We start from the raw sequence: 7469 nt of genomic DNA, 5'->3' as shown, positions 1-7469 counted from the left end.
AAAGGCCTAGTGGGACAGAGATAAATAGTGATGCATACTCAACCTTGGAACAACAAGGCTCTGGGATACAGGGATCTAAGTATAGCTTGAAGAGGGTAAATAAAACTAAAATCCTTGACCGCCTTAAAAAAAAACACAAAAAAAACAACTCCTAGATGGACATAGCCTTTGGCTTTTCCATATTGTTTTCTCTCCCTCTTTGCGGTATATCTTTTCCCTCCCTGTTGTATCAGAATTTGATAGTTCCAGGTCTCATTTTTCAACTTTCCATCTCTCCTAGATATACCAGAGAACACACTGTAGTAAATCTGCCCACCAGAGGGCACCACCACTCAGGTGAGATATCATGTACTACCAATCTTTCCACTAGGGGACGCAGTTCGCCCTCTCTGATTATTACACCCTACCCTCTTTCTGCAGTCAACTTTTCAGTTGGAAAACCCACACCCAGTAAGACCCCTTTGGAGCTGGGTGTTGCTCTTCAGTTTTGCCCAAGCACAGGCAGATTTTCCACTCAAGACTCTTCCTTCTTAATGTACAGCAGCCTCTGTCAGCTGCCTTGAGCACCAACTGGAAATGGGGACAGACTAACCCTAATTGACCCCCAGGGAGGTTTGTCCTGTTGGATTTAGAGGTCGAGCTCTAGGGTGCACAGAGAGGCTGTAGTGTTGAAGACGGGAGCTAATTCCACTGCAGGACCCTTTTGTAGCAATTCACAGCAGGCTTGCAGTTGACAGTGTCTGGGCTGGGGAGGGGCAGTCATGCTCCAAATGGACCCCTGGGGAGGTCTGCCTTGTTGTTATCTGAGCCTTCCCTGCAGTATGTTTGCCGAGGATATGTTGTTAAGTGTGTTGAGTTGGTTCCAGGTCATAGCAACCCTGTATAGGGTTTCCAAGGAGTGGCTGGTGAGTTTGAATGACTGATCTTGTAGTTCAAACGACTTCGCAGTCTGGTGCATTAACCCACAGCGCCACACCATAGGCTTTGCTTTTTAGCACACAACTCTAGGCTTTGCTTCTTAGCACACACAGCAGCTTTGGTCAGTCCTCATCCCACTGTGAAGTGGGGAGCAAACCGACCTGAGCTAGCTCCCTGGGAGATCTGTCTGTTGGCTTCAGAGACCTGAGCAATGAGGTGTGCACAGGAAGGACAGGCAGATTATTTACTAGGTATTTTGTTGCCTTGTCTGGGCCAGGTTTCTAAGTGATTTGGTAGTTAAGATGTAGTCATCCCCCATGATGCGATCTAACGTAATGTAATCACTTTTATGATGAGATCTGTGAACAGCCAATCAACTGAAAGAAGTTTCCTTGGGGGTGTGACCTGCTGCTAACATAATGGACCCTCAGGCTTGTTGCTTTTCTGCTGGGTCTGAATTCTGCATCTGGTTTTTGGTAGAGACAGTGGCCCGCTCTATTGCCGGCTGATCCTGGAAGTTGTCATCAGCCTTCCATCTGACCTGCCAATCATCAGTCCTGAGTCAGCTGAGTCCAATCATCAGCTACATGAGTCAGAAGCCTGCATCTGACCAATGGACTGGGACTTGCCCACCTCTACAAACGTGTGAGCCAGTTCCTTGATATAAACTTCTCTTTTGTTCTTATTGTTAAGTGCCCTTGAGTTTGTTCCAACTCATAGTGACCCTGTATAGAGTTTTCAAGGAGCAGCTGGTAGGTTTGAACCTCCAACTTTGTGGTTAGCAGTCCAGTGTTTATCTTATAGTGCTATGCCACCACTCCAAACTTCTATTTACATGTACATATATAAGCTTCACTGTTTTTCCTTCTCTACAGACCCCAACTAAGACCCTATGATAGCAAACTTGACTGTACAGGCCTCTTGCAGCTCACAGTAGGCTTGCAGCCAACAGTGTCTGGGTGGGGCAGGTGTTAATACACTGCAAATGGACCACCATTTGGCTTTAGAGCACAATCTTGGGGTCCTGTCTGTATAGGTAGGGTTGTTGTGGGGGGAGGGAACAGGACCACTTCCCCAGTTCACAGCAGCTGGCTGTCATGTAAGTAAATATTACAGTTGAGTAAATATTGCTGATGGGAAAGGCAGAGACAGCAGGGAAAGCAATTTTCCTACCACATGGGACTCATTATTGATTGGTTGATTCTTGCCTGTCTGTAGTTCCCTGCTGCTGTCCTCTGCTTCCCTTTGTTGTTGTTGTTAAATGTCAAGTCAGTTCTGACCTATAGCGACCCTGTATAGGATTTCCGAGGAGCAGCTGGTGAGCTTGAACCACCGACCTTGCAGTTCAAACTGCTTTGCAGTCCAACACACTAACCCACAGCACCACACCAGGACTCCTCTGCTTCCCTTAGAGTCCCTTAAAGGTGAACACCATTTCCTTGTATTTCTTGTTGGAAGAGGGGGCTTCAAAAAGTCTGTGGAAAAATAGAATGAAAAGATACTGGAATTTTTCCAAGACCTTTTGAAGCCCCTTGTATCTGGGGGCAGTTAGAAACGATGGTTTGCTTACTCTTCTGTCTTCTGAGAATCCATTAACTTATTTTTATAGAGAATCCACCCAATCTTTATATTCACAAAGTTGGAAACAATAGTTTTTTCTTGCAAAGCAAACTTAAGACTTTTAAAAGAGAGCCAGCCTAGACATAGCTCTTTAGGCTTAAATACTTTAAATAGCTAATTTCTGTTTGGTTACTAGCTCTAATGAGATGCCACTGGTAGCCTGTTAAAACCCTTTCTTTTAAAAACTCTGTTAAGTTTTTAAAAGTTAACTTCAATTCCAATTTGTTAATTTTTAAAGTCCAGGCATTGTTGTTGTTGTTAGGTGCCATCAAATTGGTACTGACTCATCGTGACCCTGTGCACAACAGAACGGAGCACTGCCCGGCCCTGTGCCAACCTCACAATCATTGCTGTGCTTGAGCCCATCCATGCTGCCACTTTGCCAGTCCATCTCGCTGGGGGTCTTCCTCTTTTTCTCTGATCCTCCACCTTACCAAACATGATACCCTGCTCCAGTGATTGGTCCCTCCTGACAAAATGTCCGAAGTATGAGAGACAACTTGTTCCGATTATTAATGGATGTTTACAGCTGTTTCTCTTTATTTTGAGTTGTACCCCATCAGCAAATGAAGGTCCCAAGGGCTTTACTCTATTTGCATCATCGCACTCAGCTCTACTTTGAGGAGGCAGCTCTACCTCAGTTGCATTTTGAGTGCCTTCCAACCTAAGGGGCTCATTTTCTGGCACTATATCTGACAGTGTTTCATGGCTATTTGTAAGGTTTTCAGTGACGAAATATTCAGAAGTAGTTCATCTCTTCTTTTTCCTAGTCTATCTTCATTCATCTGGAAGCTCATTTGAAACTTGTCCACTGTGGGTGACCCTGCTGGTATTTAAAATACCTGTGGCATAGCTTCCAGAATCACAGCAACACACAAACCACCACAGTACAAACTGACAGCAAAAGTCTGGGCATTAATAGTGTATGTTTCAGGTCCACATGATAACTAATCATTGCTTTGGCAATCATTACCACAGTTATATGTATACAGTGCAAACAATTCCATGTATCTACATTCAATACTTTGTCATTGCCCTTTTAAGGAATGTGCCTGAAACCTGCTAGGACTGCATGTAAGTACAGCTGCATACTGGCATGCTTCAAATGCAAATAACATGTTTTATTCAAAGCTTAAATGAAAAGCTTTATATCAACCTTCAGAATAAACTCATGGCATAATAATTCACAGAAAACGTAGACCTGGTCTCTTTAAAAACAGGAAAAACAAGTTTTACACTTCCACAAATAAATATTTAACTAGAGAAGGCCTGGATTTCAATGATACATATGAATGTAGGTACAACAATGGGCCTTTAAGATAGCTATCTTCTTTCTAAATCTCGCACAAGGATTTAAATAAAAATCTGTGTTCGAAGCTTGCTTTTCACTCTAAAGCATATATCTGGCATCTACATTCAGCCTTGTTACTCTGTGTCCCTATGAAATAAATGTTAACCTGAGATTCCAAGGCACAGTAGAGGCTTAGTGTGTGACTAACAGGAACAGAATTCCCAGGTAGCATTGGAAGCCAGTTCCAGTTCAGTTTTAAATTTGATCACCTTCCCTTTATGTACACAAGACTGAGCATTTTGTTTTCTCTAAAAGGGAAAATGATTTACTTGGTTAGTTTCCTCATCTATAAAATGAGAGTGTCTGTACTGGATAGCATTGTAATAATCATGATTAAACTAGGTAATGTATGAGGACAAAGGAAGTAGGCAGTCAACCCAATTTAAGCCTAAACTGTTCATCCTGAGACTTCAGACTTGTAAAGTCTTGTAAACCAAAGAAGTGTAAAAGATGTCCTCCCAACTGTATGGAACATAATATGGCTCAGGAAAAATCAAACTGTACCACCCAGGAACTTTGTCACAAAAGAGAGATTCCAAATTCATCAGAGTACCTGTCATTTAATTTTATGTTGTCCATGGCACTGCCTTCTCTTTTACACTATCTTCATCACAGATAATCATCTAGAGAATGAATTGGAAGGTTACTTTGATCAAAAAAATCCTGTAAGACATTAATAAGGTATGTGACATTACTAATTTGAAACTTCTCAGTAGCATGTAATAGTCCCACTCCCTAAAATGGGAAACTTTCCCCTCTATGACACCAGGAAGATCCCGGTCATAGAATGATGGAGGCTACAGGAGACAGGAGCAAAACAGAGCAGAGAAGTTCTGGAGACTCCTCAAATACTGTGGTGCTGGTGTGCTACAGAGTCCGTCCCAACTCAGAGTGAGTATAGGGTTTCTGCGACTGTAAATCTGTACAGGAGCAAAAAGTTCATTTTTCTCCCTTGAAGTTAGCAGCCCAACTTGTAAACCACTACTATGTGTAAAGGACCTGTGTAGATTCAGCTACAGGTTAAATTATCATGTTTGGTAATGTGAAGAGTCAGAGAAAAAGAATAAGACCCCCAAAGAGACGGATAGGCAGAGTGGCTGCAGCAATGAACTTAGATGTAGCAATGATTGTGAGGTGGGCCCAGGATGGGACAGTGTTTCATTCTGTTGTGCATAGGGTCGCTGTGGGTCAGTGCCAACTCGATGGTGCCTGACAACAGCAACAACACGTGTAAAGCTTCTACAAAAACATCTGACGTGAAAGATCTTCAGTGTATATTTTTTGTTTTCCCTGATTGTTGTTGTTGTCAGGTGCTGTCAGGTTACATAGTAACTCTATTTACAACAGAAGGAAACACTGCCAGGTCCTGCGGCATTCTCACAATTGTTATTATCTTCGAGCCCCTTGTTGCTGCCACTGTGTCAATCCATCTCATTGGGTTTCTTCCTCTTTTTCGTAGACCCTCCCCTTTCCCAAGCATGATGTCCTTCTTCAGGGACTGGACACTCTAATAACATGTTCAAAAAGTAAGAGACAAAGTTTTGTCATCCTCCTTACAAGGAACATTCTGGCTGTACTTCTTCCAAGACAGCTTGGTTTGTTCTTCTGGCAGTCCATGGTACTTTCAAGTTTCTTCCATAATTCAAATGCACCAATACTTCTAAGGACCTTATTCATTGTCCAACTTTCACATGCATATGAGGCGATTGAAAATTCCAAGGCTTGGGTCAGGAGCACATTAGTCCTCAAGCTGACATCTTTGCTCTTCAACACTTTAAAGAGATCTTTTGTAGCAGATTTGTTCAATGCAATACGTCATTTGATTTCCTGACTGCTGTTTCCATGAGCTTTGATTGTGGATCCAAGCAAAATGAAGTCTATTATAACTTCAGTCTTTTCTTCGTTTATCATGATCCTTTTTATTGTTCCTGTTGTAAGGATTTTTGTTTTATTTTCATTGAGATGCAATCCATACTGAGAGCTGTAGTATTTGATTGTCATCGGGAAGTATTAAAAATCCTCTTTGCTATCAGCAAGCAAGGTGGTATCAGCTGCATATTGCAGGTTGTTAATGAGTCTTCCTCCAATTCTGATGCCACTTTCTTCTTTATATAATGTAGCTCAGCGTACAGATTGAATAACTAAAATGAAAGGATTCAACCCTGGTGCAAACCTTTCCTGATTTTAAACCATTTAGTGTCCTTTTGTTTTGTTTTAATGACTGCCTCTTGGTCGTTAAGCACTTAAATGAGCACAATTAAGTGTTCTAGAATACCCATTCTTTGCAGTGTTATCTATAATTTGTTATGAGTCACATAGTCAAATGCTTTGCATAATCTATGAAGCACAAGTAAACATCTTTCTGGTATTCTCTGCTTTCAGCCAAGATCCATCTGTGTCAGTAATGATATCCTTAGTTCAAAATTTTCTTCTTATACTTGTTTCAGAGCAAGTGTCAGAGTCTTTTCTGATATCCATTTTGGTCTTTTCTTTTTTTCCTGTCTATTAAATGATCTGCATAATATCCTTAATGTGTTTCCACTGCTCATCTGGTCTTCGATCATTAGTATTTAGTGTGTCAAGTCTTTTCTTGAGATGGTCTCTAAATTCAGGTGGGATATACTCAAGGTTGTACTTTGGCTCTCATGGACTTGTTTTAATTTTTTCCAGCTTCAACCTGAATTTGTATATGAGCCATTGATGGTCTGTTCCAAAGTTGGCCCTTGGCCTTGTTTTGGCTGGTGATATTGAACTTCTCCGTTGTCTCTTCCCACAGATGTAGTCAATTTGATTCCTGTGTATTCTATCTGGTGAGGTCCAAGTGTATAGCCATTGTTTATGTTGTTGTAAAAAGGTGTTTGCAATGAATAAGTCACTAATCTTGCAAAATTCTCTCAAGTTATCTCCAATGTCATTTCTGTCACCAAGGTCATATTTTTCAACTACTGACCCTTCCTCCTTGTTTCCAGCTTTCACATTCTAATCTCCAGTATTGAGCAATGCATCCTGATTGCATGCTTGATCAATTTCAGACTAAAGAAATTGGTAGAAATCTTGAATTTCATCATCTTTGGCTTTAGTGGTTGGTGCATAAATTTGAATTATAGTCATAGTAACTAATCTTATTTGTAGACATAGGGATATTATCCTATCATAGCTAACATAGATCTTGAAATGTTCTTTTTGACAATTAATGTGACACTGTTCCACGTCAATTTGTTTTTCCTGAAATAGTAAACCATATGATTCTCTAATACAAAATAGTCAGTACCAGTTCATTTCAGTTCACTAATGTTCAGGATTCGATCTTTATGTCTTCATTTCATTTTTTATGAATTAATTGTTGAATTGATTATTAAAGGATGAGTGGAAATATATTGGATAGCCTATTGAGTGTTCTATACAAATATTTAAAAAACATCAAACATGCAGTTGTTGTGTAGGATATGTGCAGGAAAGGACAGGGATTGGTAGGCAGGAGAGTGGGAGAAGGACAGTGGAGAGTCTCGCATAGCATATTTGGGAGTGTGAATTGGGTTCTGTAGGCTCAGTGAGAGGATCTTGAAATATTTTGAGGGAA

This window comes from Chrysochloris asiatica, unplaced genomic scaffold (assembly GCF_000296735.1).
Source record: "Chrysochloris asiatica unplaced genomic scaffold, ChrAsi1.0 scaffold00194, whole genome shotgun sequence".
Classification (NCBI taxonomy): Eukaryota; Metazoa; Chordata; class Mammalia; order Afrosoricida; family Chrysochloridae; genus Chrysochloris; species Chrysochloris asiatica.
This window is presented reverse-complemented; position numbering follows the sequence as displayed.